At 45.9% G+C, this 27,224-nt stretch overlaps 1 protein-coding gene and 1 long non-coding RNA gene across 13 annotated transcripts in view; one reads left to right on the forward strand and one right to left on the reverse strand.

Annotated features, from left to right (window-relative positions):
- The window catches only part of CAMTA1 (calmodulin binding transcription activator 1), a 979,133-nt gene that overhangs the window by 623,916 nt on the left and 327,993 nt on the right, over positions 1 to 27,224 (reverse strand). The window lies entirely within an intron of this gene.
- Positions 3,697 to 7,694, forward strand: LOC129059847 (uncharacterized). The gene is made up of 4 exons (XR_008525913.2): positions 3,697 to 3,822; positions 3,898 to 3,981; positions 4,880 to 4,969; positions 7,392 to 7,694. It is a non-coding gene; the product is annotated as an uncharacterized LOC129059847 (long non-coding RNA).

Below are 27,224 nucleotides of genomic sequence, written 5' to 3' on the forward strand. Positions count from 1 at the left end.
TTGAAAACCATTTTCAAGCGACATAAAGTTTAACATACCGGTACATCTGCCTACCCACTAGATTCTACGTGGAATTTAAAATTTAATTATATTAAAGCTTTGTTACAGTGTGCATTGCAAGCATGCTAACCAAGTGGAACTTTTAACAAAATCTCCACAGATAGCTTTTTTTTTTTCTTTTAAACTCAGTTGTGTAGAACCCAGGGCTGAGTTTGACAAACAGTGGATGATGCTGTCCACAGTGTTTACTGCTTACATAACAAAACACTTGAGACCCAGTTGCTGATTCTCCTGGGTGAATTCTCACGAGTCCATCTTCCCGTTGCCTCCTCATTGCTAAAGCAGAAAAGCAGCCAAAGAAATCAAGCAGTGAGAGAGCTGGAATTGACCCCTTTGAAGTCCTATAAGGGCTTCGGGAGGGGTGGAAGGGAGCTACTTATTCTGGAGACAGTCTCTTCACTATTAATGTTATATGCAAATTAAAGTACCACTTTCTCAGGGGAAAAAAAAAGGTGCCATGTTAATCTATTCATCACAGGTTGCATGTTTTCTGCAATTAAAAATGCAACCAGTCTCTACAGGAAGACAAAATTCCATGCAAACCTGGCTCTCCATCAGAGAAGTACAAGGTTGGGCTTGAGAAGTTGGGCTGTGGATCAAGCAGCCCTGGTTCGAATCCTGGCTCTGCTACCACCTAGCTACCTCCCTATGACACCTAGCTGTGCATTTGTGAGCAAAGTACTTCACCTCTCTGAGCCTGTTCTACAGAATGGAGATAATAATAGGACCTAATTCAAACAAGATTGTTGAAAAAGTAAAGAAGATAATGTACATAAAGCATTTAGGCACAGAGTAAACACTCAATAAATGGTAACTAATCTTTATTGTCATTCTTGATATATTTTTAAATGCCAGTGCTACACTGTGGCTGAATGAGCCAGCCACTTTCCCTGATGGACTAAAATAAGAAGGCTCACGCCCGGCCAGCAAACCTGCACAATTTGAGTCACGAAACATTGCGAAGTGCTGCTTAGGGAGAAAACAGAAGAGAAGCTCATCTTTTCATTGTCCCATTTATCCGTCCATCCACCCAACAAGCATCCACTGAGCCCACAACTATGGAAGACACAAGACTACAAAAGACACACACTACCTAGTTGCCAAGGAATATGTCATCCAATGAATCAGGCACACAAGCAGCAAGGCTGCAGACAGACAGGAGGAAAGGGAAAACTGTGTGGAAAAGTCCTACAAAGGGTGTGAAGTGGGGAATGTCACAGAGGCTCTGAGAATCCAGACTTTCCAGGGACGGGCTCTTAAACTGCGAGCTTAATGAGCAAACATGCCCCTGGAAAAAGGAGAAGGGGCAAAGCAGAATCGCTGCTGGGCACCCCCCACAGCTTTAGAGAGGGCTTTCTGAAGGTCTAGAGGCACCAGCATAGAAAGATCTTCGAGATATATTTGTATATCTCTATATAAAATATTTATATAACAGATTTATAATATAATATAAATATATTTATATTATGAATATAATTTTATCAATATAAATATATATTTATGTTATAAATATAATTTTATCAATATAAATATATATTTATGTTATAAATATAATTTTATCAATATAAATATATATTTATGTTATGAATATAATTTTATCAATATAAATATATATTTATGTTATGAATATAATTTTATCAATATAAATATATATTTATATTATGAATATAATTTTATCAATATAAATATATATTTATATTATGAATATAATTTTATCAATATAAATATATATTTATATTATGAATATAATTTTATCAATATAAATATATATTTATATTATGAATATAATTTTATCTATATATAATGAACATAATTTTATCAATATAAATATATATTTATATTATGAATATAATTTTATAAATATTATATAGCTATATATTTATATTATAAATATAATTTTATAAATATTTTATATATTTATATTTATATATTTTCTTTTATAAACAAATATAAATAATAAATTTAAATAAACAATAAATATAAATATATATTTATAAATATAAATTTATATAAAATTATATATATATATTTTTTGAGACAGAGTCTTGCTCTGTCACCCAGGCTGGAGTACAGTGGTGCCATGTTAGCTCACTATAACCTCTGCCTCCTGGGTTCAAGCAATTCTGCTGCCTCAGCCTACTGAGTAGCTGGGATTACAGGCACACACCATAACACCCAGCTAATTTTTGTATTTTTGGTAGTCACAGGGTTTCACCATGTTGGCCAGACTGGTCTCAAACTCCTGACCTCAAATGATCCACCTGCCTTGGTCTCCCAAAGTGCTGGATTACAGGTGTGAGCCACCACGCCCAGCAGATCTTCAGTATATTTTTAAGTAAATAAAAAAAGGTGAGCTAGATACAAAACAAGACATCAGTTCTTAAAAATGTTGGCATGTATGTGTTTTATATCTACAGAGAAATGATTACCACAACATCATCAAAAGACGTGTGTATGCCTGTGGGAGGCGGGATGGGAGAAAACATGGAAAAGACAATCTTTCACTTTTTATTATGCATTTCTGTAGAGTTTGAATTTTTCAAAATTAGCATCGATTGTTTTCTAATTATCCATAAAAATGCATATTTAAATCTTGTGATTCTTTTTAGTTATCATATTTAATTTCTGAAACGTAATATTAAAGGAGGGCATTTAAACGCCAACGCTACACTGTGACAGGGTATTCCTATGTTACTAATCGAGGACATGAGCTAAAAGGTATTCATGCTACAAAGATGGGCCAAGCAGTGTGGCTCACACCTAGAATCCCAGCACTTTGGGAGGCCAAGGCGGGAGGGTTGCTTGAGCTCAGGAGTTTGAGATGAGACCAGCCTGGACAACATAGTGAGACCCCATCTCTACAAAAAATTTTAAAAATTAGCTGGGCGTGGTGGTGCGCACTAGTGGTCCCAGCTACTCAGGTGGCTGATGTGGGAGGATCACTGGTGCCCAGGAGGTCAAGGCTGCAGTGAGCCATGATGGTGCCACTGCACTCCAGCCTGGGCAATAGAGCAAGACTCTGTCTCTCAAAAAAATAAATAAATAAAATAAAATAAAATGTACTGAGTCCCTATGACAAACTGGGCATGATTCTATGCTCCAGGGAGCATGGCAGTGAACCAGCATCCACATACCTGCCCCTGATATTCCAGCAGGGAAGACACAGCAGCCCCCAGATGGCCGGGCAGTGGAGAGGAGGGAGATGGAGAGAAGGGATGTGGGGACAGGGGTCCTGTTCTTTGTAGGGTGGCTGAGTTGAGCCTCCTTGAGAAGGTGACATTTGAGGCACTGCCTGAAGGAAACGAGGGAGGGAGCCTCAGGATAGCAGGGGAAAGGGCATCCCAAGTAGAGGAAGCAGGAAGTGCCAAAGCTCCGAGGCAGGAGTGCAGGGTTCAAGCTTCAGCTGGAGCAGAGCAGGCCAGCAGGAGATGCTTGTGCGAGAGAAGGAGCCATGTGACATTGTTTGGCACAGGTACAGACAAAGTAGTGTGCAGAATCTCTGGGTAGCACCAGGGCCTGGAGAGGGGGATCGTATATTTAAAATAAGACCAGTTAGCACAGGTACCTGTTTTTCTCCAGCCACACTGGGCTGCTGGACGTAAGGTCTGTTGGGCTGAGGTCACAAAGGTGGCAAGAGCCAGACTCAGCAGGGTCTTCTAGACTTTGAGTAGAACAGGAGCTGGTGGGGGTCTTTCAGCGATTTGGTGATGAACGTCAAAAGGAAATCCTAAAAGACAGCTCTACCAACAGTTCGGGAGAAAGGTGAGGGTGGGATAGACTCTAGTGAAAGCAGTGAAGGTTTCGAATAAGTTGATGGCTTCTGTATCTATTTTGAAGGTGGAGCCACAAGTTTGCTGATGGATTAAAGGAGGGAAGAGAAGAAAAAATACAATAAACGATGACTCCCAGGCACCGGGGCAGGTTAGAGTTGCCATTTTCTAAGACAGGAAAGATTAGGGTAGCAGCTTGGTAAGAGGTGATGAATCAACAGCTTGTTCGGACGCTTAAGTCCGAGATATCTGACACTCAGGTGGACAGATGCGTCTGAAGGCCAGGGGAAAGCCAGGGCTAGAATTACACAGCTGAGGTCATCAGCATGTGGAGAGTGTGCAAAGCTAAGAGGTCACCAGGGAGCATTTGGGTAGAGAAACGGAGAAGATGATGACTGAACCCTGGGCGCTCCAGCCTTAAGGGGTTAGCAGGACAAAGGAGGAGCAGTCCCCGAGGAAGGAACCAGCCAGGACAGAGCAGTTTCACGAGGAAGAGGCAGCCAGTCATGTCAAATGCCACTCATCGACCAGTAAGATGAGAACAGATACTCAACTATTGCACTTGGCGGCCTTAACAAGAGCTTTTCCCATAGAGGAAAGGCAAAAGCCAGACAGCTTAAGAGAGAACTGGAGGGGAGGAACCAGAAAAAAGGAAGAAGACAATGTGGTACATCTAAGCTGTTTTGCTGCAGAGAGAAGGAGAGAGACGGGCAGTAGCAATAAGAAAGGCTTTTTTTTTTTTTTCAAGATAGGGAATACTACAGATAGATAGGGTATGAACAGTAGGAACGCTGATAGGAATCATCCAATAGACAGGAAACATCTAAGGTTGAAGGAGGGAGAGGGAATAATTGCAGAGTGATGCCCTTGAGTAAAAGAGAAGGAATGGGATCTGGCACATAAGGAGAGGGGCTGGTTGCAGCCAGGACAAACAGGTCATCCACAGAACTGGAGGGAAGGCTGCCGTGTGGGTGCAGACACAGGGGGGTGGGCAGCCATGCTGCTGGGAGCATGCAGAAATTCCCTTCTGATTTGTTCCATTCCCCCAGAGAAATAAGAAGCAGGGCCAAAAGCTGAAAGTGTGGAGGAGGAAGAGGAGCTGTGTGAAAGAGGGGACCATGTGATATTGTTTGGCACAGGTATGGACAGAGTAGTGTGTGGAATCTTATAGCACCAGGGCCTGGGGTAAGGATCATACATTTAAAATAAGACCAGTTAGCACAGGTACCTGTTTTTCTCCAGCCACACTGGGCTGCGAGATATAAGCCTTCAGAAAGTAAAAAGCTGGGTTTGAACAGGCATGGGGTGTAGCCAGGTAAGTACCATAGAGGTATACTGGATTTGGCACAAGCAACAAATCCGTCTTTTATTGGGTTAAGCAACTGAGATTTCCAGGTTGGTTTGTAACAGCACAGAGTGTTACTTAATGTCGCTGGTACTCCTGGGTTTTGAAAGGATCTCTGTGTGGATATTAAAAACCATCATGAATTATGACAGGTAGAGAGTCAGAAAGAGACAGTGATTCAGGTGCTCAAATCTTCAAGGAATGAGGGAGAGCAAATCAGGCAATCTGTAATAATTGCAATGAGAAAAGGCAACAGGTGGTAGAAGCGTGAAGGCATGAGCCTCAAAGCAGCAGCAGGGTTTTCAGGGAAGATGAAATGAGATGGATGACAATGGCTTGGGAGTGAAAAAGAGGTGGGAGGAAGATGCCTACATGGCCTCCGGGTCCTGTAGCACCAAGAGCGTAAGAGGTCTCCAAACTGCTTTCCACAGGGGCTGAACTAATTTGCATCCCTACCAGTAGTGTATAATTGTTCCCTTCTCTCCACAGCCTCACCAGCATCTGTTATTATTTTACTTTTTATTTTACTTATTTATTTTGAGACAGAGTTGCTCTCTTGTTGCTCAGGCTGGAGTGCAATGGCGCAATCTCAACTCACTGCAACCTCTGCCTCCCAGGTTCAAGCAATTCTCCTGCCTCAGCCTCCTGAGTAGCTGGGATTACAGACACCCACCACCCCGCTTGGCTAATTTTTTGTATTTTTAGTAGAGACAGGGTTTCACCATGATGGCCGGGCTGGTCTCAAACTCCTGACCTCAGGTGATCTGCCCGCCCCGGCCTCCCAAAGTGCTGGAATTAGAGATATGAGCCACTGCACCCGGCCTTATGTGACTTTTAATAATCACCCTTCTGATTGGTGTGAGGTGGGATCTCACTGTGGTTTTGATTTGTGTCTCTCTGATGATTCGTTAGGATGAGCATTTTTCCATGTGTTTTGGCCACTTGTATGTTGTCTTCTGAGAAGTGTCTCATCATGTCTCTTGCCCATTTTTAATGAGGTTATTTCTTCCTGCTTCTTGATCTGTTAAAGTTCATTATGGATTGTGGATATTAGACCTTTGTTGGACGCATCCTTTGCAAATATTTTCTCCCACTCTGTAGATTCTCTGTTTACTCTGTTGACAGAGCTACCATTCTCATTAATGGTAGCTAGTAATCCCATGAACATATAATTGCATGTGTCTTTTTGATAGGATGATTTATTTTCTTCTGGGCATATACCCAGTAATGGGATTACTAGCTACCATGTGTTCACAATAGCAAAGATGTGGAGTCAGCCTAGGTGTCCATCAATGGTAGATTAGATAAAGAAAATGTGGGCCGGGCATGGTGGCTCAGTCCTATAATCACAACACTTTGGAAGGCCAAGGTGGGAGGATCACTTGAGCCCAGGAATTTGTAACCAGCCTGGACAACATAGTGAGACCTGTCTCTAAAATAATAACAATAATAATAATTTGTTTAATTAGCCAGGAATGGTGGCACAGGCCTGTAGTTTCAGCTACTTGGGAGGCTGAGGTGGGAGGATCGCTGGAGCCCAAGAAGTCAAGGCTGCAGTGAGCCATGATTGCACCACTGCACTCCAGCCCGGGCGACAGAGCAAGACCCTGTCTCAGAAAAAATAAAAATAAATAAAAGTAAAAGAAAATATGGTACATGTACACAATAGAATATGATGCAGCCATAAAATCGAATGAAATCGTGTCCTTTGGAGCAACACGGATGCAGGTGGAGGTCATAATCCTACGCGAATTAATGCAGGAACAGAAAACCAAATCCCATATGATCTTACTTAAAAGTGGGAGCTAAACATTGGGTACTCATGGACATAGAAATGGGAACAGTTGACACTGCAGACTACCTGGGGGGAGTCAGGGAGGGAGGTGTGGGTGGAAAAACTACCCGTTGGGCACTATGCTCACCACCTGGGTGATGGGATCCATACCCAAACCTCAGCATCACACAATATACCCATGTAACAAACATGCACATGTACCCTCAGTATCTAAATCAAGAGCTGACATTATTTTAAAAACTTATTTGGTAGTAAAACTGTTACCAAATAATCTATGACTCTATCATTGTACTAATAATAAAACAAAAAAGTGTGAGAGAGAAAACATCCACCATCTGAGAGGGCTACAGGGGAGTAGTGACGTCAGGAAAGGACATGGTTCAGCTAGAGCTAACAGAGTTCTCCCACTCTCTCACCACAGAACTCCTTTATAGCCCTGAAAATCACGGAGGACGTCGGCTGCTACCTATGATGGGAGGACAAGGATTGGATTTACCTTCCCACCTTACACAACTTTTCTCAAAGGACAAATATGTGAAACAAGAGTTTTCACATACTGACAGTGCAGGACAGTGACATCTGACAGAAACATCAATGGAATTAATGGTGGCTCTCTGAAAAGCTCAATAAAATTGATAAACCTCTAGAAAAACTGATCAGGGAAAAAAAAGAAGACACAAATTATTAATCTAAGGGATGAGAGGGAGTACATTCTACAGTTATTGCAGACATTAAGTATGTAATAAGGAAATATTGTGAATAATTTTATGGCAATGAATTTGATAACTTAAATGAACAAATCCTTAAAAGACACGAAGTAGTAAGATTACTCATAAAGACACAGATAGCCTAAATAGACCTTTACCTATTAAAATTAAATGTGCAGTTAAAAAGTTGTCCACAAAGAAAACTCCAGGCCCAGATAACTGGTATTTCACTGATGAATGCTACCAAACAATTATAATTTATATATATATAAAACCAATTCAGCATAAACCTTTCCAGAATATAGGAGTGGAAGAAACATTTCACTCTTAATTTTCTAAATCTAGCATTACCCTGATATAAAACCGGACTAAGATATAAAACCAGACAATTACAGAATAATATCCCTCAAACACATGTTAAAATATTTAAAAGATATGAACAAATAAAATCCAGCTATATATAAAAATAATAATGTAACATAGGCTAGTAAAATGTAGGTTTAACATTTGAAAATCAATTAAGGTAATTTACCCTATTAACAAACTAAAAGAGAAAAATCTTATGATCATGTTAATAGGTACAGAAGAACTGTTCAACAAAATCCAACATCCATTCATGAAAAAAACTCACAGCAGAAATCTAAGTAAGGTTTTTAGTCTAGCTGATAGTATTGTACCAATGTCAATTTCCTGGTTTTGATAATACTCTGTAGCTATGTAATGTGTTATTATTGGGGGAAGTTGGATAAAGGGCATGCAGAATCTATTTTTTTGCCCAGGGTGGTTGCAAATTCCCACGTTCAAGCAATCCACCTGCCTCAGCCTCCCAAAGTGCTGGGATTACAGGCAGGAGCCACCAACCCTGACTTCACAGAGAACCTCTTTGTTCTATTTTCACTTCTTGAGAGTCTATAATTATGTAAAATTAAAAGTCAATTCCCCCATCCTGGGAAACACAGTGAGACCCTGTCTTTACAAAAAATACAAAAATCAGCCGAGCATGGTGACTACGCCTGTAGTCCTAGCTACCCAGGAGGCTGAATTGGGAGCATCGTTTGAGCCCAGGAGTTCAAGGCTACAGTGAGCTATGATCACACACCACTGCACTCCAGCCTGGGCAAAAGAACAAGACTCTGTTGAAGGAGAAGGGAAGGAGGAAGGGGACCTTAATATTATTAAGATGTCAATTTTCCCCAAATTCACCTATACATTTAATGCAATCCTAATTAAAATCCTATCAGGCTTGTTACAGAAATTGATAAGCTGATTTTAAAATTTCTAAAATATATATGGAAATGAAAAATGACTTAGAAAAGCCAAAATAATTGTGAAAATGAACAAAATTGGAGTGTGTGTGTGTGTGCGTGTGTGTGTAACAGAGTCACTGTCACCCAAGCTGGAGTACAGTGGTTCGATCTCGGCTCACTGCAACCTCCCTCCCAGGTTCAGGCGATTCTCCTGCCTCAGTCTCTTGAGTAGCTGGGACTACAGGCATGTGCCACCACGCCGGCTAATTTTTGTATTTTTAGCAGAGTGGGGTTTCACCATGTTGGCCAGGCTGGTCTCGAACTCTTCACCTCAGGTGATCCGCCCGCCTCGGCCTCCCTAAGTGCTGGGATTACAAGCGTGAGCCACCAAGCCTGGCCCAAAATTGGAATATGTACACCCCTGATTTGAATACATGTTGTAAAGCTATATTAATAAAGTATGATATTGGCATAAGTAGAGACATACAGAAAAATGAAACAGGATAGAAAGTTTAGGAAAAGACTCACACATACATGGTGAATTGGTTTTCAGTGAAGGGGCCAAGGCAATTCAGTGGAAAAAGAATAATCATTTCAACAAACAGTGCAGGAATAATCAGGTAGCCACAGAAAGAAAAAAAAAAGAAAAAAGAAAAGACAATCCTTGACCCTCATCTCACACCACACATAAAAACTAACTTGAAACTATGATAGACCTGACTATAAGAGGTAACTACTAAACTTCTAGTAAACCTAGGAGAAAATCTTAATGATCTTGGATTTGACAAGGATTTCTTCCTTTATTAATTTCTTAAATATGATGCCAAAAGCATGAACCATAAAAAAATAGTCAACAAATTTTACTTCACCAAAATTTACAACCTTTTCTCTTCAAATGACCCTGTTATAAAAATGAAAAGGCGGCCAGGCACAGCGGCTCGCGCCTGTAATTCTGGCACTTTGGGAGGCCGAGGTGGGTGGATCACAAGGTCAAGAGAGCGAGACCATCCTGGCCAACATGGGCGAAACCCCGTCTCTACTAAAAACACAAAAATTAGCCAGGCATGATGGCGCGTGCCTGTAGTCCCAGTTACTTAGGAGGCTGAGGCAGGAGAATCGCTTGAACCCAGGAGGCAGAGGTTGCAGTGAGCCGAGATCGTGCCACTGCACTCCAGCCTGGTGACAGAGTGAGACTCCATCTCAAAAAAAAAAAAGAAAAGAAAAGGCAAGGAACAGACTCAGAAAATATCTGTAAAATATATATCCAACAAATAATTCATATCTAAAATATGCAAAGAACTTTTACAACTCAGTAATAGGAATACATCTCAATTTTTTAAAGAGGCAAAAGATTGGAATATGCACTTCATTTGCAGAAGAGAGACATATGGATAGCAAACAGACAAATAGTTGAAGAGATCATCAGCTCTTGAGAACAGATATATGGGAAGAGTGTGTTTATAGGACTGTCAGCATCATCCGTCATTAGAGATACGTCCACACATACACTAGATTAGCTAAAAATTTTTAAATAAGTAAATAAACTGACCACCCCAGGGTTAGCAAGAATGTGAAGCAAAGGGAACTCTCACACACACTGCTGGAAGAAAAGTAAAATGACACAAAAATCACATAGGAAAATACTTTGATGGTTTCATATAAAGTTAAACATATACTTCCCATACAATCCAACCACTCCACATTTAGGTATTTATCCAAGATAAATAAAGGTATATGCTCACACAAACATGTGTACATGTAATTTCGCTTGTAATAGCCAAAAATTAGAAAATAATCTATGCATGAACAAGTGAATAGATAGCAAAAATGTGGCATATCTATAAAATGGAATACTACTCAGCAATAAACAAGGCATGAATTTTTGATACACACAATATGTATGAACCTCAAAATAATTATGCTGATTATAAGAAGGTAGATTTGGCTGGGCATGGTGCCTCACACCTGTAATCCCAGCACTTTGGGAGGCTAAGGTGGGTGGATCACTTGATGTCAGGAGTTCAAGACCATCTGGCCAACATGGTGAAACCCCATCTCTACTAAAAATACAAAAATTAGACAGGCATAGTGGCGCATGTGCCTGTAGTCCCAGCTACTTGGGAGGCTGAGGCGGGAGAATGGCTTGAACCTGGGAGGTGGAGGTTTCAGTGAGCCAAGATCGCGCCATTGCACTCCAGCCTGGGTGACAGAGTAAAACTCCATCTCAAAAAAAAAAAGAAGGTAGATCTAAAAGAACAACTATTGTCTGATATCATACTTATAAAATGCTAGAAAACGCATACTAATCCATAGTGACAGAAAACACGTAAGTGGTTGTCTAGAGATGGGAGAGGGACAGAAGGGATGAGTTACACAAGGCACAAGGAAACTTTTAGGGTGATGAATGTGTTACTATCTTGATCGTGGTAGTGGTTTCATGACTATATACAGACATCAAAACTCATCAAACTGTACACTCTAAATATGTACAGTTTATTTACATCAATTACATCTTGATAAAACTATAAATGAACAAACTATTAAGCACTATTAATGTCTCCATTTTACAGATACAGAAACTGAGGCAAAAAGGAATTAAGTGTATTGCCTGGAGTAAGAGCCTCACACAGCTAAGATTCCAGCGCAGAACTTCTGACACCAGGGACAAGACTCTTGGTCACAAAACTCTCCCTCTCCCCTATTCCAAAAGCAGTACTATTGGAAAGTACTATTCCAAAGCAGTGAGTCCTGGAGACAGAGCAGACCCAGAGGAAAAGGAGAGAGAGACAGCAACCTGGCTTGAGTGTTCTCGGTAACCTTTCTCGGGAAGGCTCAAGTCCTGCCTTGGTCTGTAACAAGGTCTGATGGAAAGAACCCAGGCTTTCTATTAGGTTGGTGCAAAAGTAATCACAGTTTACACCAACCTAATAGAAGCCAGATGGACCCAAATTCATGGCAAGTCCTGCCACATGCCAGCTGTGGGAGCCTGGGCAAGTGACCTTATAGTCTTCATCTTTAAAAATGGGGCTAGGCCGGGCATGGTGGCTCATGCCTGTAATCCCAGCACTTTGGGAAGCCAAGGCGGGTGGATCACTTGAGGTCAGGAGTTCAAGATCAGCCTGCCCAACATGGTGAGGCGGTCTCTACTAAAAATACAAAAATTAGCTGGGGGTAATGAAACATGCCTGTAATCCCAGCTACTCGGGAGGCTGAACAGGAGAATCACTTGAACCTGGGAGGCAGAGGTTGCAGTGAGCTGAGATCGAACTGCTGCACTTCAGCCTGGCCAACAGAGCAAGACCTTGTCTCAAAAAAAAAAAAAAAGGAGGGGGAGCTAATCGGGTGTGGTGGCACATGCCTGTAATCCCAGCTACTTGGGAGGCTGAGGCAGGAGAATCACTTGAACCCAGGAGGCAGAGGTTGCAGTGAGCTGAGATCATGCCACTGCACTCCAGCCTGGGTGACAGCAAGACTTCATCTTAAAAAAAAAAAAATATATAGGGCTAATCCTTTCTACTTTGTAGGGCTTCTGTAAAAGTTAGAAATAAGGTAACCCAAATTCCTTGCCATGGCTAAAAGGCCTGACATGATCTGACTTTTCTTAGCCCATCTCACACCAAATCCTCCAAACCAACAGCCCTGACCACTCAACCCTGTTTCTGTTGCTACCTCAGGGCCTTTGCACAAGCTCTTGGATTTGCCAAGGACGCTTTCTAACACCTGCTATCTCACACCTACTGTTCCTTAAGGTGTTAGCTAAATGTCACCTCAGCAGGGAGGCCTTCCCTGGCCACCCGTGTTGGGGAACCCCAAGACCATCCCCAGGTTTGGTGAGTCACTGAAAGGACTCACAGGACCCAGCATGTGGTTGTACTCATGGTGAAGACTTATTATAGCAAAAGGAGACACAAAAATGAGCCAAGGGAATGGCACATGGGTGAGGTAGGGGGAAACCGGGCACAGGCTTTAAGGCTACTCTCCCAGGGGAGTCACACCAGACGCACTTGATTCCTCTAGCAACAGGGTGTGATGACACAAAGTGCTGTCTGCCAGGGAAGCTCATCAGAGACTCGGCACCCAGGGCTCTGCTGGGGGTCATGTAGGCATCCTCTGCTTAGCACAGACCCCAAGAAGGAAAGCTGGCGCTCGGCATAAACGGCATGGTTTGTACAAGCAGTTTAGGCACAGTGAGCCGCTCTAATCCTTTAGTGAAGGTTTTATGTCAGAATAGAGAACCGTTTGCCAATCAAGTTCCTGGACACCAGCCAAGAGCCAAAGTTGCAAGAGGCCTTCCTAAGGATAGGCCTGAGGACTTTCTGAGGACAACCAACAGGCCTGCTAGGTTAGCGCTTTCCTGCATGTCACCCTGGATGAGGCTAGGTCCTCTTGCCTGTTTCCTGTGCCTGTTCTATCACACCTGGAATTAGTAGTCAAGCATTAACTATTTGTTAACATCTGTCCCCTTCTAGACTCTAAGCTTCCTATGGGCAAGAATGGTGCCTGCTTGGCACGGAGTCAGTTTAATAAATCTGCACTGGGTGAATGAATGATGGATGCAGGGTGAATGAATGCAAAGAGGCTGGCAAGGTGACCAGCACATATCAACACCAGCACATGGCAGTTCCACTCCCATTAACTGCCTGAGTCTTGAGACTCCTTGAGGGCCCTAGGGAAATATTTTTAGCCATGAGTGAAGAAAGTCAGGATTGTAACAGTGCGGATGAAGAGACAGCCTGGAAACTTTGAGACAACACGGTCAGAAGTCCAAGCAAGAGGAGTAAAGGTAACTTCAAGGACGGTGAGCAAGGTCCCTGGGTGCAACGGTTGAAGGCTTCCCATTGTAGATCCTAAGGGAATGGCTTCCAGCTAGCAAAAGAACAAAAAACAAAAAACAAAAAACAAAGCCCCTCTGGCCTTCCCTTCACCCCTGGAGCCACAAGCACCCAGAAAAAGCTGAACAATCAGAGAATTCCCCCTGGGGGTTGCATAGTGCCCAGCTGCTCGGCTGGCCCCATGTCTGCAGGCTCAGCCCCCTGTCTCCCAGGCCCCATGCTGCCTGACCCTACAAAGAAGTGGCAGTGCTGGACCCGGCACAGTGGCTCATGCCTGTAATCCCAGCACTTTAGGAGGCCGAGGTGGGCAGATCATGAGGTTAGGAGATCAAGACCATCCTGGCTAACACGGTGAAACCCCATCTCTACTAAAAATACAAAAAATTAGCCAGGCGTGGTGGCGGGTGCCTGTAGTCCCAGCTACTCGGGAGGCTGAGGCAGGAGAATGGCATGAACCCGGGAGGCGGAGGTTGCAGTGAGCGGAGATCGTGCCACTGCGCTCCAGCCTGGGTGACAGAGCGAGACTCTGTCTCAAAAAAAAAAAAAGAAGTGGCAGTCCTGAGCAGCGACAGAAGAGCATGGGCAGACAGATGCAGGAGGTTCCAAACAGGTGTTGCAAGCTATGCGTTGGTTGGATCTTCAGCTACTAGGAAAAACAAAATTTTAAAAGCATAGTAAGTTCTAAAGATTATTCATTATTTTAATATAACCAGATGCTGCATGATCAATAGGAACCCTTGTATTTTTAATGTGAATCACTATTCAAAATATGTCACTGCCCAATCAATACAAAAGTTAAAACTCATCAATATTTAAATTTTTCCAATTGACATCTTATCATTCTATCCAGGAAAGAGCCTGGCAGATCACAAAATCCATTATTTAATCTTTTGAGATTGCAGAGTTCAGAATTAAACACCCTTGTGTCATTAGCTGCCTGGAAAGAGGCTTGCAGCACACTGAAGTAGGGAGGGGGTAGAAGGCACGGACGGGGAAACCTGAATCAGGGCCGTTCCGTCTGAGGTGGCATGAGAAGACAGGCAGGCATTTGTTAGGTTTGTGGGACTGCTGGGTGACATGGTTCAGCTGTGTCCCCACCCAAATCTCATCTTGAATTGTAGTTCCCATAATTCCCCGGTGTTGTGGGAGGGACCCAGTGGGAGATACTGAATCATGGGGGCAGCTTCCCCCATACTGTTCTCATGGTAGTGAAGAAGTCTCATGGGATCTGATGGTTTTATACGTGGTTTCCCCTTTCATTCTCTCTCTTGCCTCATTCTCTCTTCACCTTCTGCCATGACTGTGAGTGTGAGGCCTCCCCAGCCATGTGGAACTGTGAGTTCATTAAAAACCTCTTTTTCTTTACAAATTACCCAGTCTCGGGCCTGTCTTTATCAGCAGCATAAAGATGAACTAACGCACTGGGCATTGGGGCTTTGAGGCTTTGGGGAGGAGAGATGGAAAGGAGGGACCCCTGGAACCTCTGTCCCGCGATTTCACTTCAGGTCAAAGCCCAAATTCCTCAGGTTGGGTGATGTATGAGGCCCTCAGGGGAGGGGAACTCAACCTTCAGCCCCTCTCACCTACACGCTGCTCCTGCTGAACCGCCAGCCCCCAGTCACCCCGGGGCCAGCTCTCCTTCCTCCAGCCTCTGCAATCCTGTTTCCCACCTGAAATGCCCTCGTCCCTCCTCCACCTTCCCACCGGCTGGTGAGTTCCTACTCCTCCTTGGGGCCTCTGCTTATTTGTCCCTTACTCCAGGAAGTGTTTCCGTAGGTGCCTATGGATGGGTAAGCAACTGCCATGTTTCATGCCACCCATCATGGTCTCTGGGCTGACCTTGAACACAGGATCTGTCTGGCTCTATTGCAATTACTCCGAACTTTCACATTGCAGGAACTGGTCCTATCTACTTCTGTCTCCCCATCACCCAGCATGGCGCCTGGGACACAGGAGGGGCTCAACCAACACCTGATGAATGGATGAATGAGCGAGTGAGTGAATGAATGAATGAATGAATACAGTCTGCTCCCTTAGATCCATTTGAACTTCCAGTGTCCCCCAGGCTGACATGGAGGAGGGTGACCTGGAGGAAGGGCAGCCCCATTCAAGTGGTCAGAGATTGATTGTCATGCCTGGCTCAGCGTGCCCTCCTCCATCTTAACACGGTGTAGACACAGAGGCGTTGCTTCCTGAAACTCCACTCAGGGAGCAGGGACAACAGATGGGGACTTTCCACTTCTTACAAATCAAATATTCAATCTGATGACAGAAACCAGGCTCAGAGCTCCCTGGGTGCTCACAGCTAGGAGGACAGAGCAGAGACGGCATTTAGAGTGGATTTAAGGGCACCGGGAAAACTTCCCCTGACAAAATCTCCTCCCTTCCCCTTCCTGACTCCCACTTCTCTAGGCTTCCACGAATAAAATGGTATTTATCTAGTGCTTAAAATCTTTGTTCTTTAAGAGTTCGCCACTAAATTGCAGAAAACTTGGGGAGGGCGACGTTAAATCTTCTCAGCTAACAAGTTCATTCATCCCGTGCACACCTGCTAAGCCATCTCCTGCCGTCAGCGCCATGCTTCGCCGTGGGGACTCAAGAACGAGACCCATTTTCCTAAACTTCAAGGAATCTGCTTAACGTTTCCTGATGGCAAAGCCAGAAAGATCAGTCCACAAATCCACTGGGCATCCCCCATCTGGAATAGAACGTATCGATGAGCACATCAGTCCTGACTTCAACGACTTTATAGTCAAGCGAGGGGCAGATATAGGATAAGCGTCTAGGGCACAAGTTCCCATCGCAGAAGGGCCATCCACATGGCGCATGACATTCCTGGCAAAGAAGGAATGACGTACTCCGATTGCAAATGTGGAGAAAAACATCAGAAAGGAGGTAACATTTGATCCAGGCCTCGAAGGCGGGATACAATATTCTAGCAGGGAATTTGCTTCCACAACGGGAGGGACAGTGTGTGTGCAAAGAGGATGCTGCACCCGTCAGTAGCACCTACAGTGGGAACACAACAGGGGACAGGTGTCTGGGAGGGAGGAGATTCGTCCCAGGAGAGGGAAAAGAGTACAGAACACAGAAGAGGGCCCCAGCCAGAACAGCTTGTTGCCAAGGGCAGACCTGAGACGCTGCTTCAGTCTCTCCCACTCAATAGAGTCACTCACTAGGACCCAGTGACAAATGCCGAGAATGACAAGGCACCCAGCAGGCTACCTGGAAACACCACTATAGCTGCGAGGTGAGACATCTGCGCCCCCGAGCCCAACCCACCTCTGGCCAAGACGCATTCCTGCAGCTGAGAAGCTGTGGGGTGACATGCCCCATGGGAATGTCCAGCCCAAGTTCACCCCCTTGGGCCAACCCCCTGAGACACTTTCCCCGTGAAGCCTGCAGCCACCTCCCCTGGCTGCCCTTGGACTTGGATGCAACCCCACAGACCTCTCCCTCTGCAAGGCCTTGGTTCTCACTGTGCCCTCAAAGGGACTTGGCAGTGAATGGGTCAGGCTGGGGAGGGAAATACCACAAAGGAGAATTGAGTGGCTGAAGCGGGGGACAGCAGGGCTCTCCAAACAAGTCAAGGGCCAGAACAGGCATCCCCAGTGAAGGAATCGGGAGTGAGGTCAGTGACCAGGGCTCAGAGGGGCCAAGGTACTACCCAGGCTGTGTGCCCAGGGCTTATCCAAAGCAGAGGGACTGCCACGTGTGCCTGGGTGAAGGCGAGTGGTGAGAAAGATCCTGGCACACTCACACAAGGGCAGACAGCGGTATGGAGAGGGCGGGGGCATGCAGCACACATGGCACCTACTATAGGATGAATGGTGTCCCCAAAGATGTTAAAGTCCCACCCCAGTACCTGTGAATGGGATATTGAGAAATAGGATCTTCACGGATGATCAAGACAAGATGAGATCATTAGGGTGGACCCTATTCCAAGATGACCAGCATCCTTATGGAGAGGGAGAATTGGACACAGAGGCAGACACATTCAGAGGGAAGATGACATGAAGACACAAGAAAGAGACGGCCACCGACAGGCCAAAGAACGCCTGAGGGTACCAGAAGCTAGGTATGAAACAGAGCCTCCTTCTCAAGCCAAAGAAGGAAACAGGCTTCTGGCCTCCAGAACCATGAGGCAAGAAATGGTTATTGTTGAAGCTACCCAGATGTGGAACCTTGTCAGGTCAGCCCCTGGAAACACGTGGTGCCCAACCATCACGTGGGCTGGCGAGGTGGCCCGGAGCCCCACGTGCGTGCAGGGCTTGCAGACCACGTTTGGATCTTGAGTTTCATCCCAGAAGAGCTGGGAGTCCTCCAGGACTTCGACAGGAATGTGACATGGGCAGACTCACACTTTTACAGAGCGCCCTGACTTCTAGAGGGAGAATGGCTGGGGATGGGTATAAAAGGGAGACCAGTGAGGGCCACTGTGATGTCTGCAAGACAGAAGAGCATCCAGGCAGGTGTGATGGAGGGAGAGAGGAGACTCAGGTGACACCAAGCTTCTGGCTTCAGCAGCAGGGAGGCGGCAGAGTGAAGATGGGCATGGCAGGCGCAGGGAGGGGTGGCCTTGCACTCCAGCATCAGACGTGGAGCCACACTCAGCAACAACAGCCCTGAGGAAGGAAGCCCTGAGCTTCTGTCAGCCTTACCTGCAGACACTTTCCTGAGAGCTGACTTGGCTGGGAAATGAGCCCTGTTGCGGAGGGGAAGTTATGCTCAGACGGCATGCTGGTGGACGGAACGGCACCCGAAGCGCCTGCCTGCTCTGCTGCTTGTTACATGCCATCCCTTGGGGGCACGTGTCCTCCCGTCTGTCCACTGCACTTGCAGGGATCCTGCAGGGACCATCCATTCAAATATCCCCTGAAGTGCTCTGATCGCCAGGCACCCCCTACAAATATGCACACTCCTTACATCTCACCCCGTGAGCTGTCTCCATTTCTTCCTCCAGACCTGGAGGTCTTGGGGGTAGGGGTGGCGTCTCACTCATCCCTGGGGTGCACATGGCTGTGCAAATATAATCTGGCACGTCCCAATAAAGTTCAAGGCGGGGGCAAGAGGAAGACAGGGATGACAGGGACAGTGGGGACAGGTTAATATGCTTCTAAAAGAAGAACAGGACAAGGGTGGAAGGAGGAAGAAGTCCCGTTTATGAACAGGGAGGGCGGGAGGAGTGTGCACAGTACCACCAGCTTCCCCTCGGACACTCACAGACCCCGGAACACTCCATGGCCTTTCCTGGAAACAGCCTCGAGCCCATCCCTGCTCTGGGGGCCGGCATTCCCAAGGGCCTTTCCTACGCCCTGGAGGGATGAGGAGCCAGGGGGAGTGACTGACAAGCCATAGGAGCCCCAAGGAGAAGGTGACAACAGAGAGAGGAAGAGGGGCAAAGGCAGTGCCCTCCCCTAGAACCCAGCCTCTCACCCCTCCAGATGCCCATAAGACTCAGGACACAGAGTCACTCCCAAAGAGCCACGTGGCACTGCCCTCACGGCTCTCCCTGCTCCACTGTGGGTCCCTGGCCAGGCCTCAGCACCAATAGCCAAATCCAGGGAATGCTCCGGAGGGCTGCCAGAACTCGCCGTGCCAGCTCCTGTCTCGGGCTGTGTACCCTACCTCAGCAGGCACAGTGGAAGAGCAGGACTCTGCCTTGTTCCTTCCAGAGACCCCTGGGTACTGAGGTGATCTGACCTTCCCATAGCCCAGCAGTGCCTACTGAATCATCTGAGAAAAGTGCGGTAATGGTCAGTTATCACGACTCCCCTGTTACGTGTGCCTCCATGCACTTCACCCATGACTGCAAGAGTTCTCCAGTTCTTTTGTGACTGACCGTTTTTGTGGGAAAGTGTGTGGCTGTTCTCTAGCAACCAGAACATTCCCTTCATTGGAACATCTCACTTATGACCACATTAGAGTTTGATTTGATCCACCTTATCCACCCATTGTGTATCGGAAATTTTAAGCTATTTTTTATGACTGTCTACAGCACCCATCAGAATGCCCTACTGGGCTCCCATGGGGCCTTTCAATTACACACATAGCTCATGTTCTTTCAATTACACACATAGCTTATGTTCTTTCAATTACACACATAGCTCATGTTCTTTTCCATTTAAACCCAGTCCTCGGCCAGCCCTGGCAAAAAGCCAGGGTCACTCGGTGGCCAGAAATGCACAGAGAGCTTTGCTTCATGCCATATTCGATTCTCCAGGTAATGTGCCTGACACAGCTTCTCTTGGAAGATTTTATTTTCCTCCATTTGTGGCCACCAGGCCCCTAGGAGGCAGTGCAGAGGCTTGATACCACTGGCAGAATTGCTGGCTCTTCTTAGTTGCCACAAGTGAGAGCACTTCTGCAAAACAACCCTGGCCCTGACATCGCTCCTGAAGGCCGACTCTCTTTGAAAGATAACTTTATGAAATGATTAATGATACATTAATCACAAGCGTGGCTCTGAGATTTTAATTCCATCCCTGATAACATCAGAGATGTAGCAGACAATGAAAACTGTATCACCTCAAGGCAGGCAGTGCGATTAAACCTCTTGACCCACAGGGAGGATCCTTGAATCATCATCCAGTTGGGTCTTTTCTACTCCACAAAGGGAGGCAGCAAGGCCTGAGCATGGGCTTTGGGATCTGTGGTGGGGAGAGCCTAAGATCCCCCCTGCCTTATCCCTACCTCTTGGGCTCCATACCCTGGTGCAGTCCCTTGGCCCCCAAATGTGGGCAGAATGTGAGCTCTGCTTCTCACCAACAGAACGGCAAAGGCAATGGGATGGTACTTCTGTGATTTGTTCACATACAGCCAGTGGGAACGTCCGTCTTGCTAGCAGGCTCTCTCTCCCCTGCTGGCGCTGATGAAGCAAGCAGCCACCTTGAAGGGCCCACATGTCCAGGAACTAAAGGCGGTCTCCACCCACAGCCAGCACAGAACTGAGGCCCCTGTCCAACAACCTGTGAGGAATTGAATCCTGCCACGCCTATGTGAGCTTGGACACCAGTCCTGCCTTAGCCAAGCCTTCCTATGAGACCGTAGCCTCAACTGACATCTTGACTGCAGCTTCACGAGGCACACTGAAGCAGAGAACACAACTAAGCCAGGCCTGGGTTCCTGACCCTCAGAAACTGTGAGATAAGGAGCATGTGTCATGTTAAGCCACTCAGTGTGGGGTAATTTGTTACAGAGGAACAGATAACTAACACCAAGTCAGACAGATCTGAGCTCTGGTCCTCATTCCTCCATTTGCCATCTGTGTGATCTTGAGCCAGTTACTCAGCCTCGGTTTCCTCATCTGTAGAATGGTGATAATAATTATACCTATCTTGGGGTGGTTGTAAGGATTAAATGTGACAGTTGGTCGAAAGGTTCTCATGAGGGTTCCTTGGGGGAGTTCAGCCCTAACTTGGCCCACAGGTATCCATGGTGACAAACTAACTTCTCTGCTGTGCATCAGAATGGTACTAGCTATGCACCATCCTCAGAAGGACTGAGAAAAGGCCACGCACATCATTTTCTGTACGGCTTAATTCTCTTATGAAACCCCAGGTGAGAAAGTCTGCAAGGAAGTCTCCCATTAACGGCAGCTGAATCTTTTGTTACTGTTGTATTGTTATATCAGATGCCCTGATTCTCCAAAGGTAGAAATTCACTCATGTCTAGTCTGGCATCAAGGGGCCTCTCCCAAGCCCCCTTCCTCATCCTGCCTACTCTACCCACCAATTAGCCCAGAAGAGAGATCCAAGAGTAATTTAATAACAACAGGATTTCTTGCCAATAATAAGCATTCTTCTGTATGTTTTCGGCTCAGGGGTTCATCCATGTTAACTATCCAGATTTCCGATTGGGCAGGACAGAAATAAAAATGATGCCCCCCGCTGTTCACTGCTGTCCTTTCCAGGGATTATATTAGTTTCGGCAAGAGGAGGGGTATGGGGAGATTAGGAGCCCTGTGGTTTGTGTCTCTCATGTTTAATACAATACTCATGTTGACCTCTCAAGGCTTCTCCAACACCCTCTGCACTGGTGTTCATCTGGGTTCGGGCTTAGACAACAGCTGGACAGAAAGGTGGAGTTTCAGCAGTGCCGCAGTGGCTCTTGATTGGTTTTGGGGAGAGACTGCACCAAAGGAGTCGTTTTAATGAAACAGATCAAGTGCTAGCAAGTCTTCAGAGAACACAGAAAGCATTTAATCCTTTAATTTCTGAAATTTGAACTGACATCAGAGGTCCTTGGAGAGCTCTGTGAAGTAAGGCGATTCCTGCTCTCCAGACCCCAGGCTGCACGGGTATCTGGGAAATACAGGAGTTACTGGCTTAGCAAATTATTTCTCGTCCCACACAAAGATAAACTCTGTTCATTACACATGCCGCACTCTGCTCTTCAGCATAAAAATCAGCTTCTGAAGTCAGCTCGTCCTCTGACAAACACAGCTTGTTATACAAACGGGTCTGTATTCGGAGCCTCTCAACGGCAAGGTTCCCATTGTGTTCCCCTCCCTTCCATCAAGGTCTCCTGCCTCAGTCCCTGACACACAAATGGTACTGGTGCCACCAAACCATATTCCCCACTCAGGGTGTAGAGTGTATGTTTGCAAAAGCAAACAGGCTGCTATTCATCTAACGCACCGGGACACACATTTTTTAACAATGAAAAATTTCAAACAATGTGTAGAGACACAGTCATAAACATTTCTGACTCCAAAAACCACCTTTTGAGTAGAATCAAAAGCATCAAAGCTCAGACAAACTTCTCTGCTGTGCGTCAGAATGGTACTAGCCAACAGCCATCCCACTCTTGTGGGATGCCAACAGCCTGGGGAACACAGGAAGACCCCATCTCTCCAAAAAAAAAAAAAATTTTTTTTTGATTAGCATGGTGATGTACTCCTGTGGTCCCAGATACTCAGGAGGCTGAGGTGAGAGACTCGCTTGAGCCCAGGAGATCGAAGTTGCAGTGAGCCAAGGTTGCATCACTGCACTCCAGCCTGGGTGGCAGAGCAAGACCCTGTCTCAAAAAAAAAAAAAAAAAAAAAAAAAAAAAAGGATGCCAAGAATCTGCAGTCCCACTCTGACCCCTGCCACTCCTGTACTCCCAACTCTAGAGTCCCTCTGTCAGGCAATGCCCTCAGGTGACAAGAAGAACAGTGGCTGGATCTAGAAACTATTTTCCCAGCAATCAGAGCTGGCTGTACCCATCAATAGAGACAACCACAGGCATGAGGATTTGAGCGATGGATGCTCTGAGACCCAAACCGCCCACATGAGTCAGCCTGTCCTCCAGGCCTGGAGGTAATGAAGCCTTTGTAAGCCAACACCTCGGCTGAAAATGCTGATTAAATTAGTCAGCCAAAAGCCTCGTGGGTCCCGAAAGGGCTGGGACACAGAACAGAGGAGTTCTGTAGGAAGAATAAAAAGCCAGGAGAGTTCAAAGGGCTGTCTGAGTGGACAGGCCTGGTAGGGACAGCCGGATGACCGCAGCAGAACTGGAATTGGCTGGAAGAAGCAAGACGGTCTGCCATCCCCAGGGAGCAGGAATTAGAAACACAAAGGAGGAGGAGCTGGTGGCTGAGTGAAGACCAATTATGGCTGAGATATGCTGATTTTTAGACACTCCCTTAACTGATCTTTAAGGAGTTGCAAAAGCCAGCGCCAGAGGCAGTCCTCTGCTCAACACTGGAAGGCAGTAGGCAGTGGTGTGCTAGAGTCACCTGTGCCCACTGGGGAGAGCCAGTTATTAAACGTTCAGGGTTTTGAGCCAGTTAGGTTATTTAACCACTGGTAACTGGAAGTCATCCATGGCAGGAGTGTTTACCCCATGGAAATTGGTAAGTGCTAGGACATAGCAACCCTTCTCCCCACCACTGAGCATTCACCAGCACACGGGCCACAGGTAGTCATTACTCTCCAGGCTGCCATGCACTTCTTGCTTCATCAATTGAGTTCTATGTGTACTGAGAATCAGCTCTGTTTATCCCCAAACCTGCTGTGCTGGCTGTACTCTTTATTGTAATTACATAAAAAATATAGAAAATAGTGAAATGTGAGTATAAAAAGAAAGATAGGCCAGGTGTGGTGGCTCACACCTGTAATCCCGGCACTTTGGGAGGCTGAGGCTGGCGGATCACCTGAGGTCAGGAGATCAAGACCAGCCTAGCCAACATGGTGAAACCCCATCTCTACTAAAAATACAAATATTAGCTGGGTGTGGTGGCGGGCGCCTGTAATCCCAGCTACTTGGGAGGCTGAGGCAGGAGGAGATCACTTGAACCTGGGAGGTGGAGGATGCAGTGAGCCGAGACTGTGCACTCCAGCCTGGGCAACAAGAGCAAAACTCTGTCCAAAAAAAAAAAAAAAAAAAAGTTGTTTCTATGAAAACTAAGTTGGCCGGGCGCGGTGGCTCAAGCCTGTAATCCCAACACTTTGGGAGGCCGAGGAGGGTGGATCACAAGGTCAGGAGATCGAGACCATCCTGGCTAACACGGTGAAACCCGTCTCTACTAAAAATACAAAAAAAAAAAAAATTAGCCGGGAGTGGTAGTGGGCGCCTGTAGTCCCAGCTACTCAGGAGGCTGAGGCAGGAGAATGGCGTGAACCCGGGAGGCGGAGCTTGCATTGAGCTGAGATCGCGCCACTGCACTCCAGCCAGGGCGACAGAGCAACACTCCATAAAAAAAAAAAAAAAAAAAGGAAAAGAAAACTAAGTCAAATACTTAGCAAGACTCAAAGTGAGTTGCTTAAGGAATGCTATGAAATTAGAGTGAGTGGATTCAGCTATAAAATATTGGGGGGAATGGTTCATAAAACTCTAGAAGGATTCTATTCTCTGATTGCTTCACCAGTGTGTCCATAAGTTGCCCCTCCATGTTGAAGAAATCTAAATGATAAGTTGTAGGCAAGGTCTTACAAGGTGATCTGTGAAAAGAGACAGAACTCACCCACAAACAGTAGGCCACACTAAGGAAAACCAAGAAAACCTTGCCCTGCCTCAAAAGATTGGTAAGTCCATACTCACTTATAGGTTTTAAGTTAAATTTTTAACTTATGTACCTACAAGTACAATTCCCTACTTTAAGTGATTTTTTTAAATTAACTGATTAATGACTCAACCTAGCTGAGTCAGTGGTGAAGCGCTGGAGATCACCCGCCAAGAGATGGTAGTTGAAGGCATGGGGTAGAAAGCAAAGAGGAAAGACAGGGAAAACCCATAAAGGTAATAAGGAGAGAGGCTTGCAGACGCAGGAGGGCATGAGGGTTGATGTTACATGAGGGTGATGTTACATGAGGGTTGATATTACATAAGAGGTCATGTTATATGTGGGGTAAAATGTTATGTGTCAATCTAACTGGGCCACGAAGTGTTTGGATATTGGCCAAACGTGATTCTGGATGTGTGGATGAGGATGCTTCTAAATGAGATTAACATTTGAATCAGCAGAGTGAATAAAAAAGGTTGCCTTCCTCATGTGCCCATCCAATCAGCTGGAGACCTGAGTAGAACAAAAAAGCAAGAGATGCCCCTCCCATGAGTGAGAAGATGCCCTCCTGCTTGACTGCCTTCCATGGGGACGTGAGTCTTTTCTGGCCTCTGAAGTCAGACTAAAATTTGACTCTTCCTGGGTCTCAAGCCTGCTGGTTTTCAGACTGGAACAACACCATCAGCTCTCCTGGGTCTCAGGCTTTCAGATTCAGACTGAAACAACACCATCAGCTCTCCTGGGTCTCAGGCTTTCAGATTCAGACTGAAACAACACCATCAGCTCTCCTGGGTCTCAGGCTTTCAGATTCAGACTGGAACAACATCATCAGTTCTCTTGGTTCTTAGATTTTTCGGACTCAGACTGGAACACCACCATCAGCTCTTCTGGTTCTTAGATTTTCGGACTCAGACTGGAACACCACCATCAGCTCTCTTGGATCTCAGGTTTTCGGACTCAGACTGGAACACTACCATCTGCTCTTCTGGTTCTTAGATTTTCGGACTCAGACTGGAACACCACCATCAGCTCTCCTGGGTCTCCACCTTGCTGACTGCAGATTTTGGGATTATTTGGCCTCCATAATCACAGGAACCAATTTCTTATAATAAATCTCTTTGCCTATGTCAAGCTTGTCCAACCCACGGCCCACAGGCTACATGCAGCCCAGGACGGCTTTGAATGCAGCCCAACACAAATTCGTAAACTTTCTTAAAACATTATGAGATTTTTTTGTGATTCTCTTTTTTTTTTTTTTTTTAAGCTCATCAGCTAGTGTTAGACTATTTTATGTGTGGCCCAAGACAATTCTTCTTCTTCCAGTGTGGCCCAGGGAAGCCAAAAGATTGGACACCCATGGTCTATGTATATGTATGTACACACACACACACACACACACAGAGGCACACGTTGGTTCTGTTTCTCCAGAGAACCCCGACTAATACAGGGGACCCTGGGTCACAGCAGTGGTGCCTTCCCTCCCGCTGCTGCCACTGTGGTCTGGGTTTCTGAGGCCCCCACTAGACATAACTCCGAGGGCAGCAGCTCAGGGCCTTGGCACATGTTAGGTGCTCTGCAGAATCAACAGAAGAGGATTTTGACAAAAGGTCAATGAACCTACAAGGTCAAATCTCACCAAAGGCCAAGAAGAGAGGATGGGGGCTGGGCCCTGCGTGCAGCAGGCTCGTGGGTTACAACACTGGTGGGAGGGGCTGTGAAGAGGAAAGGCCAGCCCTGAAGAATCCAAAACAGTGGCTTACCGATGGTGCAAAGAAAGACCAATACCGCCACAAAGCCAAGGTTTCCTGTGTTTCTTTCACGATCTGACCCTCCCAGTAGCCTTGGACCAAAAGGACGGAGAAGTAAAACCTCGCTCACTAAAGTGACTTCATTTTTGCCAGGCATTTGGATGTAAGAAGCACTCACTCCTTTCTAGCTGTTACATTTTTGAAGCACAAAATATATTGCTAAAGTGAGAGAATATCATTAAAGGTTAATTATGGGAAACTTAAAGGTTATTTTTGCATATCTCACCTCTTGGACAAAAGCCGCTTCCTCATTACCATGTTAGAATATAAATTAATCTATAAAGCATTTAAAATGCCACAAACTCTTTAACTTTCTTATGATGTGAAATACCATGAATAAACAGGCACTGCCCTGGTCTGCCTGTTGGGGGAGGTCTTGCCCGAGACCCTCCTTCCTCCCTCTGCATTCCTAGACACTGACCGGGAGCCACTCTGGCCCCCAGATCCTTCTCTCCAGACCAAGGGAATCAAGTAAAGATGACCCCTCTCCAAGGGGGCCGCGTCTGGCTCCTCCACCTGTGTCTCTGCCGTCCACCCCATTTGGTCAGAAGGGCCACACAGGCACGAGGCCAAGCAAACATACGGGAAGCCCAACCCAAGCCCACATGCCAGTGACCAGCCCACGGCCAGGCACAATCCTCTGGCCCCAGGGTGCCGTCTAGGTCCTGGGGCC

Source organism: Pongo abelii, chromosome 1 (assembly GCF_028885655.2).
Source record: "Pongo abelii isolate AG06213 chromosome 1, NHGRI_mPonAbe1-v2.0_pri, whole genome shotgun sequence".
NCBI lineage: Eukaryota > Metazoa > Chordata > Mammalia > Primates > Hominidae > Pongo > Pongo abelii.